General features: G+C 38.1%; 1 protein-coding gene and 1 long non-coding RNA gene across 4 annotated transcripts in view; one reads left to right on the top strand and one right to left on the bottom strand.

The window, feature by feature from the left end:
- The window catches only part of LOC140670932 (uncharacterized), a 246676-nt gene that overhangs the window by 41669 nt on the left and 191608 nt on the right, over positions 1–13399 (top strand). Inside the window, exons 1-2 of one of the 3 annotated variants that reach the window (XM_072901840.1) lie at positions 7349–7366; positions 7884–8059. The exons of the other annotated variants lie outside the window; for them this stretch is intronic. The gene's annotated coding sequence lies outside the window, so the exon portion shown is untranslated. Of the gene's footprint in view, positions 1–7348; positions 7367–7883; positions 8060–13399 lie in introns of those variants that run through there. 3 annotated transcript variants of the gene reach the window in all.
- LOC140670938 (uncharacterized) lies at positions 2246–7183 on the bottom strand. The gene is made up of 4 exons (XR_012047648.1): positions 6955–7183; positions 4816–4893; positions 4266–4696; positions 2246–2653 (listed from the first exon to the last, which is right to left on the bottom strand). It is a non-coding gene; the product is annotated as an uncharacterized lncRNA (long non-coding RNA).

Here is a 13399-nt window from a genome sequence, read left to right as displayed (position 1 = left end):
TTCTTGCTATTCGGAGCGAGTAAATTTCTTTCGAGACTTGTTTATTCGCATCTGTGAAAAAAGTGCCCTGCATAAAACTATCAAACTTGTCTCATTATTCGGAATTGGATAGCGCGCATTTCTTTCGCATTTTATTTCACGTGTGTAGAACGAAACTGGCACGAGACTTCCTTCTATCTCGTTGCGTTAATCGATACGCGAAATCGTGGAAAATACGTTTCAGTTTTAGTTTCGAGCTTGTAGATTCCGCGGCTGGCTCAGCGGCAAATAAAATAGATAGACGTGGTTATGGGACAGTAAATTTTAATTGTGCGCCTCCATCTACCACGGGCAGTCGGTTCGCTACTGCCGCGGCTATGATCTCGGTATCCTGATTCTGCCGTTGGCAGTCCCACCAGGCCGCATATTGCTGCCATCCCCGTGTACATACACACGAAACATTTATATACACATACACGCGTATATGTATGTATACGCCATACCTACATGTACGTACGTGCACTTCGTTCTCAGCTGGCACGAGGACAGATTAGTTTGCAAACAATTTCATTTCTGTTGCTGTCGGCCATTCGGCGAGGTCGGATGGAAGGAAGAGGGAAAACCGGCGAAACAAGAGTGGCAGGGCATGAGGATTCATGTGCATGAGCGAGTACATAAAAACGAGAGAGAGAGAGAGAGAGAGAGAGAGAAGAGAGAGAGAGAGAGAGAGAGAGAGAGAGAGAGAGAAAGAGTGGGAGAGGGGAGAGAAGTTGGAGGGAAAAGTCCGTGGAAATCGGCAGATGTAATTTACATACATCATACGATTTACGCGGGAACGTAAAACGTTTGTAGCAAAACCGGCCATTCTTGTCGAGGATAGAAAAGAGGGGGAGGGGGGGGAGGGGAAAAAGTTGTGTAACGCCGTTACAAAGCGGGCTCTTCAAGATCCTTGACGATAGTAACGGGCGAGTTGTTGCGCTTTATTAAGAACGCTCCTGATGCGAAGCGATTTGCACGCGAGAGGCTTCATTAAGTTTATTATAATAATAATATTGCGCGCATGCAACACACGCGGATTCAGCTGGTAATTAATCCCTTCACTCGCGGCAATATTTTACATACGATATCTGGTCTTTATGTAAACGCGTTTAATTTCTGGATGTAAAAACAACGTAAAGTAAACAACGGTTATTATTTTCTTAGTTTTTTTTTTTTTTTTTTACCGACGTTTGTGTAAATCTTCATCGAAGATTCATTATTAATATTTGTTTTGAATGCAATATTTCTCTGTAAAGTTTAAATTAATTTGGAAATCGGAAGATGATATATAAATGTATGCCTCGACCTCGGCGCTTTCCAAAGCGAATGATTCAATCCGTGAAACATTCCACAAAATTAATAAGCTTTCGTAGAGAGATATTACCGCGCTTATTTGCCGAATATCCGGAGTTGGAATTATTTTGAACAATAATATCGTTCTGCCGGTTGAAAGTTACGAAACAGTCGCGGTGCACAGGAGCGCACTAATACTCGCGTTTGCGCTCAATAGCGGAATAGAGGGCGAGAGGGGAGGGGGTTCTCTCGCAAAAAGCGGGAAGGGAAAAGCGCCTGTCGCGGGGAGCGATTTCCCTGGAAAATTGAGTCGACGGCATGGTACGCGTCCGCGGATGAAAAAGTTGTTCGGGAAAGGTTACATAACCGACACTCACCAGGCACTTTTCCGCGCAATGGCGGGGGGGGAAGGAGGGTGCAAAAATCCGCGCAATTCTGCCAGCTCGCCGGCACTAGTTGGGCAGGCTTGATTTATTATGATGGCGCGTGTTGCGCCGGACAATTGTCCAGTCCCGGTGGCCGTAAGACGAGAAGTGTAATTTATCGCGAGGACCAAGGGAAGGATCGGGGAAGTGGGTCGTTTGCCGATCGAAGAACCGGCGATTCAAGGGAGATTTAGTGCTGTAATATGTTTGTTTAAATTCTCGGGGTACCCAACTTTTCATCGTGTCGCGTTCGTTTTATGTCTGCGGAAAATCGCACCCGTCTGACCATCGGAAACTTTTACTACTTTTCTACTTATCGGAATTATCATTTTTAGATTCACAACGTGATTATATATATATATATATATTATACATTATAAATTATTTGTTGATAACGAGAGAACAAATTTAATATAACGAGAATATATATTTTATAAATTTTCAAAAATAATAAATTAATAGAAAATATAAGATATAGCTTGCGTTGAATTAAAATAAAATTTGCTCTTTTCCTCTCGTTCTTTCTCTTTCTCTCCGGCGTAATTAGATAATATGCGCGCAGATAGCTCTCGTAGTTTCCGATTTGCGTTCGATCATGTTGAATCTTGTCGGATCACATTGATATAACGGATGTGTCGATAAGCGTTGCATGTAGTATGTATACGAGTTTTATTTGATGTCGAGAGCTACGTCAAAGTTTCATGGAAGTTTCACACTTTCGGTGCTCCGCCCAACTTTGCTTCGACGGCTATGTTGAAACGCTGTCGTCATTGTGAAACGTTGCCAGAGACTGACGTCAAGACTCCTCAGGTGTGACCAGGTAATTCTCCTGGGACTGAGTTTGCCAGAACTATCGCGACCCCGGTGTGGGCAGCGAGATCAATGCATTATTCGATAAACGTCAGCGGAGTAGAACACTTGAGAAAGAAACACATCAAACTTTATGGTTTTCCTCATTATTTATTCTTACTCTTACTTTCTCTCTCTCTCTCTCTCTCTCTCTCTCTCTCTCTCTCTTTCGCTCGCGTATATATACTTTTCAATCTATAATTGGCTGAAAGCTTTAATCAATAATTTGACTGAAAGATTACAAATAAGAAGTAACAGAAATCAAATTTCAAGGATTTTATTATTTTTTTTTATACGCAGAGAAAGAAAGGAAGAGAGAGAAAGAGAGAGAGAGAGAGAGAGAGAGAAAGTGACAATAATTCTACAATGTGAGCGAATCAGATACTTCATCAAAGCTGTGGGGAACGGTGTCCGCATGGCGAAACAGCCACTGTGTTGCGCGAGGTAGAAAGCTTTACTTTGTGGTGTACACAAGGAGAGGAAAATATTTCTTCCAACCTCACGTAGCTGCCTGTTATCTCTTCTTCTCTCCGCAGAATATTACGGATATCGTTCTGCGTATACGTACAGTAACTCGACTTTTTCTCCTTCTCCAACGTGCTCCAATTACCTACCTACCTTCTCTCTTTTTCTCCCGTCTTGTTGCGCGGAAGCTTCGCTTTCCGCTCGCGCAAATCCGACGCTGTCCGGACGAAATTCATCAACCCTCCGCGGTAAAGAGCAGTAGAGCTCGGAGAGGGGGGGGGGAGGGAGAAGGCTAGTCGGTCTACCCTCCGGCCACCAAGGGGGAGGGAAGGGTTTGCATTCCTCGGCTTGTACAGGAAGCACGCACATATATATATATACACACACACACACACATACACGTACACGCACAAAACCGTGCGATGGTGGCCACATGGCGGGTACGGCTGGGTCGAAAGTGGTGTGGTTTCATGTCCGTCGTGTTCAACGGCTTCCGTCGTTGCATGCCGCGCACGAGATTCCGAAAGTACAGGTCAGCCGTGTTTCACGTGGCGACGCTTTGCTGACAGTGTGCCGCGGCAATGCCAGTTATTTCTCCTTTTTTTCCCGCCCACCGGTTCCGTCGCGAATTACACCTAGGGTATGCGAAATGTTTGTCGGATGCGCGAGAGGCGACCAAACAGAATTTCGTTTCGCGTTTTTTCTCGTCAGCGAAAGATGGAGCAAAACTCGAAACCTCCTCCTGTCCCCTTCCCCTCCCCCTCCCCCTTCCCCTCCCAAAAAAAAGTAAGAAAATAAAGAAAAAGTTAAAACGGCTCGTTTCACGACAGCATAATACAATCTTTGTACTCTGGGTTTGCGCGGGGCGACTGCAAATGGAAATTTTGCACGCGCGGGAGAGAAAAGTTTCGGAATCCATTATAACGTATTGCGCGCGACAGCGCGGCGGGACGTTATCGCGATATCGTGTTTATCGGTAATAGAAAATCTCCGTCTTTCCTCGAGCGTGCACGCACGCACGAGGGGCCCGTCACGCGTACGCGCGCGCGGGAAGAAAAGCGCGTGACATCGTCACGCAGGGCGAAGCGAATCGTCGCGTTTTCTTCGCCCCTGTAGCTTTTAAAAGAGCTGGCTTCGCCAAGCAAGCGAGGGCGGTAGGAAAGGACAGAAAAAAAGAGCGGAAGAGAGCATTTAAGAACGAACGTGGGTCTTTACCCTGAATAACACAAAGAGACCCCCGATGGCAGCAGAGGTTCCGTTCCATGGCTCCGCAGTTTTGTGGCGCGGACTTAATGGCGTAGATAGCCACTCTCTCTCTTGCCATGGCCCACCCCTTCTTCTTCTGCCCCTCATCCTCTCTTTATTCTCGAGAATCGTACTCTTTCTTTGGGTGGAAACGCGATTGGTTTGGGCCTGCCGTTTCTCGAAATGTTCGCAGCTTCCGAAGCGAGCCTTCGGGCTCGTTCGCCCCTTCGGAAACGTCTTAAAACAATTTTACCAGAAGCACTTCGTCCTTCTTTTGTGCGCGCTAGATTAGATATCGTCTTTGAGAGTGGATGATAAGTATAATTAATTAATTCGAATTGCGGTGGAACCTACAATTGCGGGATAATTCGGTAATCCCGACGAACGATTCTGCTGAGAGACTGCGAACAAAATTGGAATTTACTGTATTATCGTGAATAACAATATTCTCAATACTAAATTACGTGGAATAATTTGATCTTGGTGAAATATATTCTTCAATGCGAAAAGTTGTAAATACCTTATGATTCCGCGGCTTGACCTATCTTCTTCGAAAAATTTACTTTGCAACTCCGTCAGCGTCATAAATTTTCCTTCACTAAAAACGATAATATAGTAATCTATTAGAAACTTTTAAGATAAGCACAAAATTTCGTTCATTAAAATTAAAAAAGTTAGATTGAATATTTGATAATAAATATCTTAGTTTCTATTATCATTTAATTTATACTTTAAGATTCATAATATAATTATGTAATAATATATAATATATTATATATTACGTAATATTTAACATAATGTTGAAATTATTACGTATATATAATATACATATACGCAGATACGTATATATTACATAATAATGTTATATAACATAAGATGAATGTAAAATTTGTTTAAATTTTATTCGAGTTGATATAAAACTTATGGTGTAATGCAACGAGAGTGGAAATAGCGAAACTGACATCTCACCGTAGAAACTCATTGATTGTTAAGAACTCTGGCTTTATTTTTAATAATTCTTGATAGATTAAATAAATAGTTTTGACTATTAAACTAAAGAAAACAAATAGTTTGAGAGGAAAAATTGACAATAAGACGCCAAGTTTACGCGTCTAATTTTATAGTCAACGATTTTTTAGCATTTCTTATTTCATTTTAAGCGCTCAAGAGTTTCACAAAAATTTCTATGTGAAAATTATTAGAATATTAATTAAACAAATTAGGTCGCTGGATATATAAATATTGAGGTGAGACACTCGGACTTTTGCTTGTTTATAATAAATAAATTAATTAATTGTGCATATATATATTATTTGTTAACAATAATTCTGTATTTATTTGTGCATCAAAATATTTGAATAATTATATATATATTCATTCTAATAATATTGTAATTCTAATTATAATAATAATAATTCTTTGTACAATATAATACTCATACAACATTTGCATAAAATATTGAAGGAAAATATCACGCATAATTTCTTGTATATATAAGTTAATGTATATATATATATATATATATATATATATTAATTCCACGATTATAAATATGCATTTTGGAATTGACACATGCTATACACACAATCATGCGTCGCGTCAGTTGCGACACGCAGTGTTACTGTACAAAAAAACCAATTTCTTATAGCCCGTGCAAGGAATAACCCATGTTACAGCTACAGAGCGACAGTGCTGCAGAGGTCAATTTCTGGGGATCATTGCCGTTCGAAAGATGTATCGATCCCCTCGCGTCTTTTTATCGATCGAAAGAGAGAATTCCACGGGCGAATAAGTGTCGGGAGTACTAGATTGTATAACGGGCGATTATCTCAGTACGTTTATTGGTCTAGATGCTCACGATTTACGTCTTTCGATATTATAGCTGATATTGAGACATTTTACTGCGTTATTACAAATGACGGGTATCGAACGAGTGTCGAGTTGAAAGACAGACGATCATTTCAATGTACTATTCATTAATCCGCGTAAAAGAATACATAGTGAGTTTTTTGTATGTACCATATATAACGCGATTCACATGTGAGTTTCTACAGATTTTTTGCAGACGTTTAATCTCATATTATTTATTCTATTTGACATTAATCTTCGCGCACGTGCATATGCACGCTTTCGTCTTTACGAGAGTAAAATTTTATTGCTAAAATAGAAATCAGACATTTATTTCAATTACGATGCAGTAGTTATGGAAATGTTGAATTTAAGGGAATATTCGATATCGAACGATGAGTATGAACGCGCGCCAGGTAGACGCTTTCTCCTGAATTTGACTACAAAAACCAGGATGATTGGTATCCTTGAAAAGCCTGTCACACGTCGCCGAATGGCAACCGTTGCGAGTAGTTGAATTTTGGGAGTGTCGAGCCGAAAATATCGAGTGATTGTCGTGATTAAATTGAGATTAAACTTCGCGAATAATAGCGATCGATATTTGCTCGGGTTGATATTTTTTGTTCTTGTCAATTACTCACAACGATTTAATGAAAAATGTTCAATAAATTTATTTAAGTAATTTTGTTATTTATAACTTCTTAAAAAAGACTTGCTTCTCCCTAAAAGCATTTCATTTCTATGGTAGTTTTGTTGATTGGTATTTAAAAAAAATGAATTTTTTGCTGCAATAGCAATTATAGAAATTTACCTTGCTCGGTATACAGCATAAATCGCGTTTAACAGGCATCTTATCGAGATTCCTTCTTCGACGTACGCCTTGACGAGTAGCGTGGAATCACGTTTTCGCTAGTCACCGAATAGCCGCCATTACGTGCAGATGGATTTCGAGAGTACCATGCGAGAAAAATATCGGGCGTTGTAACGTATCACATCAAGAGATAAGTATTTCAGGATCGAAATTTAATCGCTATGTGAGTCGCGATGTCGTCATTCCTGACTCGACGCAAGGTCATGCGCGATCATGCGCGTCTGTTAGACAAAAACACGGAGCCTCGCCGGATGATTCTTGAAGGTGAGGGAAGGTGAGGACACGAGCTCGCGTTATAACATTGTGTCTACTGTGGTAGACGAGTACGCTTGTTTCGAGACGTTCCGTCAAGGTTGAATGTTATCTCTATCTAAGTCTTTCACACTGCGTCTCTGCTAAATATCCATCGTTAACCGAGCACGATATCACGAATATGAACGCACATTTTCACGTTTGTTGTCGAGTGGCTAGACGCGATTTACGGGAATGTCAAGAATAAATATCTGATAAAAGAACATCATAAATTGCGTGTTTTAATGTCGCGAGTGATAGGGAATAATATGAGAATGTCTTGAGTAAATTAGTGTGCATAAATCGTCGGGAGTGCCGAATTAACGCGTCGGGCGATTATTATAATTATGCCTGAATATATACATATATATGTATATTGATTATCGATATGTATATATATATATATATATATATATATATATATATATATATATATATATATGTGTGTGTATCGGTAATTGATATTTGATCGAAAGTATGTATGTACATCGTCGCGCATAAAGTCAGTACAAATATCGCAAGTTTTGATTTTTCTTTTTCATAATAATATCTGAATAAATAAATGTGTGAATCGATAGTATCGAAAAAAATACCGTGCGATTGTCGAATTTTAAATATCGCGATTTTTGTGAGTGATGATAATTGATTATCTAATTAACTGACTCAGTGTATGTGCAATAAATCATCGATAATCAAAGAACTTTAAGATAGAAAGATGGATTAAAGACGAGAAAAAACAACGGGACTACAACTGGTGAGTCTAATATATGTAATTAAATCATATTTAATCTTTTTGTGATAAATTAGATTAGCTTAAGTATCAATTGGATGTGTTATGATTGATTAATAGTAAATATCCTTATTTTATAAATACATGATTGAAAAATATTTATTATGGATTTATTAATAACTCCAGAATTATTAAAAATATAGCCAGAGGGAATATATTGCTAAAAACAAATTCGAAGTACGTAGTTTGCAGATTGGGTCGCGAAATATCGATCTATTATTTAGACTTTTATTAATAATATTTAATAGGAAAGAATGTTAATCGATTTATTTATGCATCTGTTTCTTATAATAATATGTAATGGACAAAATGTTATTCGGTTTGCACGTTAATGTAACAGTGACATTACTGTATACATGTACATATATACACATATATACAATATGATATTTGTATCGAAATCTGACCAATGTGATGTCGTAATAGTATCGACAGCACAAATCAACCAACAGAAACGTGCCGCAAGGTGCATTATTCTCGATATACAAGACAGATAGTCCATGCTTTATAATTATTTCTTTGTAGAATAGAATTGTATTCAGAAAGAAGAAACTCATTTTGCGAGCACAGAGCACAGAGTTAGCAAGTACAGTCGCATTAACGGATTATCTCTTCTTTCTGAATCTGAATCTGTACTTTTTTTTTTTTTTTTTTTTTTTTTTCAAAAATTAAGCTGCAGACAATGATGTATTTATGAACAAACGACTTCTTTCTTTCGACAAAGAGAAACAGGCGCATACATTGCGATCTTTTACCGAGAAAATTCATTTTGATGTAACGTATTTTCTTTGCCACATCTCCCTTCTTCTTCTTTCGCTACCGTTTATTTATTAACGATAATTAATTGCAAATCGTGTTTATACCTCGTCAGTTTTCCCGATAACGCGCGCAATCTTACTTCATTAGGCGAGTCGTACCAAACACAAGCTCGATCATGCCACTCATTATGGGAACGCCGTGCTCGTTACCGTTATACAACGCAAGGCCAACGCCGTTATATATCCGGAATCGATGCATGCGACGACGGAACGCACGGCAGTAACACACAGTAGCGCAAATCAGCCGGTCTAACCCCGACGGTGTTCCCGTCGGCGCTCTGCTGCACAGAGTGCATTATTATCAGCACTAAAGCAGAGTGAGAGGGAGAAAGAGAGAGAGAGAGAGAGAGAGAGAGAGAGAGAGAGTGCCGTAATGGGTGTACTGTCGAGATGGTGTGTCTCTCTGTTGTGTCTTTGTCGGCCATACACGATACACTATGGCTAGATCGCTTTCCGTCGTCTCCTCTTCCTTTCTCATGGCCTTTTTTCCGTTGTCTCGCCGCTTCCTCTTTCACTCCAGGCCACCCTTTCTACGCGACAGGAGCGCGAATGTCCCGGCTCTTTTTCTTCCCTTCTTCCCTTCCTCTCGCGTGCTTCCTCTATTTCTGTCAGGATCTATCCCTCTCTCTCTCTCTCTCTCTCTCTCTCTCTCTCTCTCTCTCTCTCTGTTAGGATGACCATCACAGAGGAATTTTATAGAGGCTGTTCGCGTTACTCGCTACTCATTAAAGTATTTAGTATCTGCTTCCGGAACAATATCCTGGCTCATTTTCCCCCATCTCCTTCCATCTAAGCGCTTTCGTTTTTCTTCTCTCGTTTTTCATGTTGCGCTTCCCATGCATGAATTTTTATAAATTCTTATAAATCTGTGATCCGCCAATCGAAACTTGCTTCATTATTTTAAGTAAATCTACATAGAAAAAAGTAAGTGTCAATATCAAAACTTATATACTCACATAAACGCGTTTATTGTTTCATATATACGCAACAATTTATAATCTTCTTAGAAGAATTTAAAAATCTTAAATTTCAACATTACTACAATCTTATTTCAATACTATCATTGTCATTTCACGAATAAAATAATTATTTCAACTCTAAGAAAATTATAATCTTTGATTTGAACATGTGTTATTTTCGAGCCAACATTTTTTTTTCTCCAATCAAGAAAATTATTCTTAAATAACAAGAATATATTTTTCTCGATTAAACTATATAAAATGTCTTCATTCAAGCAAATTTTCTTTGTTTAACGCAATATAATCTCATTTCAAGATTTACATTTTGAAATTAAAGATATTGTCAAAGTAAAAATATTCTATTTTTTTCTGTGTAATGCATATATTTTTAATACAAAACATTTTGTTTTATAATCGTAACTTTTGTAAATTATCTTTTATCGTAATATTTTTGTTAAAAATGCAATTTTTTTGTAATATTTTTTGTTAAAATATTTTTCAGATTATAATAGCTTATTGTCAGCTTTCCAATATATTAGATTATTTTCCCTTCTATGCTTTGAGATAATGCGTGTTTCAACCAGGTTACGTGACAGAATTTAGTGCGAAAACAATATTCGCCCAAACGCTTTTTGTTAGTGACCCAATTAATTAAAATATTCAGCTTTGTCGGCGGTAATTGCCGACACAATTTTGTAAGCTTTTAACAACATGCAGCATGACAGTAATAACGCAATAAAGACATAATGCACGTTTGTTTTCGCAGTAGAAACGATTATTTTGTTTAATTATTACGGCACTCATTTATCTCGCGAATGTATTATTAATATATTATCGATAATCCTACATATGGCGGACGTATTATTTCACCGCAAACGTGCGGTGTGTCGGAATGAATTTAAATTTATGTAACTGGATATGTCGAGATGCAAACTATGCGTAATATAATTATGCGGTATTATTACATACCGATAACATGGTTAACAAACGAGGAATGACGACATCTTGCCGTGTCTTTGTTCTCTACGAAATAGATTTTATCATTTTCGAATGACAAATTGACAGCTTGCTGGCGGAATATTACGACCAAGAAACTCATAAAATGGCATAAAATGGATTCCGAAAACCGTTATTCTTGTGGACAGTAGACGCGTACAAATATTCGTCCGAAGCGGATATCGAATTCTGCAATAACAATAACGAGAGCTGGGGATATCGATCACGAAATTTTTCGTATCTTTTTTTACATTTCTATATTATTTCTTTTTTGTTTCTAAGATGTAGTATAAATATATAGACTGCATTCTTGCAGACTTCGTAGACTGTATTCCACTCACATTCCAAGCATTGTCAAATATATTATCTTTTGCTTCAAGCTGTCGCGATTACGCCGCTACGGTCACGTGTTCCTATTCATTTATTTTATTCGATACCATGTAGATTCTATATAGCATCTGACGACATCAAGCGAGATTGGCAGAAAATATGTACCATGCGGTGATTCAATATTCTGTGGGTGGACGAAGATACGCACATTGTCTTGCTAATAAAATGTCAGGGAGACCCTCGCGTCTGTTGCGCGATTCGAGCGTATCAATGGGAATAAATTGAGTGGAAGGGGAGAAAAAAAGCTGAGTGAAATTCGAGAGTTAAGTTACGCCAACTACGGTCGCATTGTGGTTCGCTTAACCCCCATTCGTGGAGGGACGCGCTTTGCATTGTCTGTCTCCCCTCACTGTGATCTCGACCTCTCGGTGTGTCGCGTGTTACACATAAAAGGTTTCTCTTTTCCTTTTTTTTTCGGCCTTCGCGGTCATCTCGTCAAACTGACAGGTCAACCGACAGTTCAGTCGCGGTATCGTGATGCTGTATGGTGATCGATGTTTGATAGCTCGGAATACCGTGGAGAAGTCAATTTATCGAATTGGATACTTATGCTCGCGCGTTTTCCCAAGGGTTTTTCAGTCGAGAGAGAGAAATCATAAGAAAACACGTTGTAGAGATGAATCATCGATTCGCTGGAAAAATTCATTAAGTTGATGTATAGAATATAACATGAAACATAATACTCTATGTATGTAATATTGAATAAAAATATTAAGCGCGTATATTTTGTATATAATATATATTTATACATTAAGCAGTATATTCTATGATTACAATATATTATGTATTCTAATTTTTACTATAATATTTTCTCCGTGTAAAAATTTTTATCATATTATTTCGTTGCGGAAGAAAAAATATAGAGCGGTAAGATGTACAGCGCGAAGCGTGTATTATGGGGAAAAAACAAGGACGATTCTCAGAATTCGTCGACGAGAGCTACACGCGCCTATCACGCACACGCAGTGATACCAGAAAGAGCCACTTCCTCCGTATGCTATCAGAATCGATTTATAATCATCACTACACTACATCTAATAATTTACATCAGACTATTGAACTATATAATGTATCGAGTGCGTGCTCCGCGAGATATTTTCCGATCATCTACAAAAAATTAATTGTGCATATATGTATAAAAATTATAAATTATGTATATTTTTTTATTATTTATAAATGATTACGCAATAGTTTGATATTTAAATATTTTTGAATAATTGCAATATTTCTTTAAAATATAATATACGTATATAATATCATTGAATATATAATATTGAATAAAATCATCCTGCTATTTCTTTTATATATGTATATGTACAATTAGTATATTCCACGATAATTATTCTATAATTATTTTAATTTTTACTGTAATATTGTATCCCCATGTAGAAATTTTTATCATATTATTTCGTCGCGGAATAAGGAATACGGAGCAATAACATGTACAGCGCAAAGCGTATTCCGGGAAAAAAACATCGGAGACGATTCTCGGAATTTGTCGACGTGCAGCTGCACGCGTATCCAGGCACCTAATTACGCAAAGCCTTGTCTACAATAAGTCGATGATCGTAAGAAGTTTAACCAATTGCGTTGGATTATTCTTTTCTAAATTCAATCGTGATTGGTTGGGGCTTCCTACGCCAACGACTTACTGTAGACAAGGCTTAATGCGCACAGTAATACCAAGTTCAATATCGCTGCCAGCGATGTCGATCCTCTGTTTCTCGCGTCTTGTATCGGTCGAAAGAGAGAATTTCGCGGATGAACAAGTGTCGGGAGTGCCGAATTGAGTAACGGGCGATTATTTCTTTATTATTATTAGTCTCCGCGATCGTGATTTACGTCTTTCGATATTCGTAAACAACATAACTGAGATAATTTATCGCGTTGCAAATGACAGATTTCGAACGAGTGTCGGGAATGCCGAGTTGATAGACAGACAATCGTTTCAGTATATTATTTATTAATTCGCGCAAAAGAATGCACCGAGTTTTTGTATCGTATATTATATATAACGCGTTGTACGTGTAATTTTATTATTCGTGTGGCGACAATCAAGCGAGAAAATATCGCGACGTATATCTGTATAATGTAATATCCGAAAATATTTAGTTATATAACTTGCCGATTGCTCGCGCGAT

This window comes from Anoplolepis gracilipes, chromosome 11 (genome assembly GCF_047496725.1).
Source record: "Anoplolepis gracilipes chromosome 11, ASM4749672v1, whole genome shotgun sequence".
Classification (NCBI taxonomy): Eukaryota; Metazoa; Arthropoda; class Insecta; order Hymenoptera; family Formicidae; genus Anoplolepis; species Anoplolepis gracilipes.
Note: the sequence above shows the minus strand (reverse complement) of the source record. Positions and strands in the feature narration are given on the sequence as shown.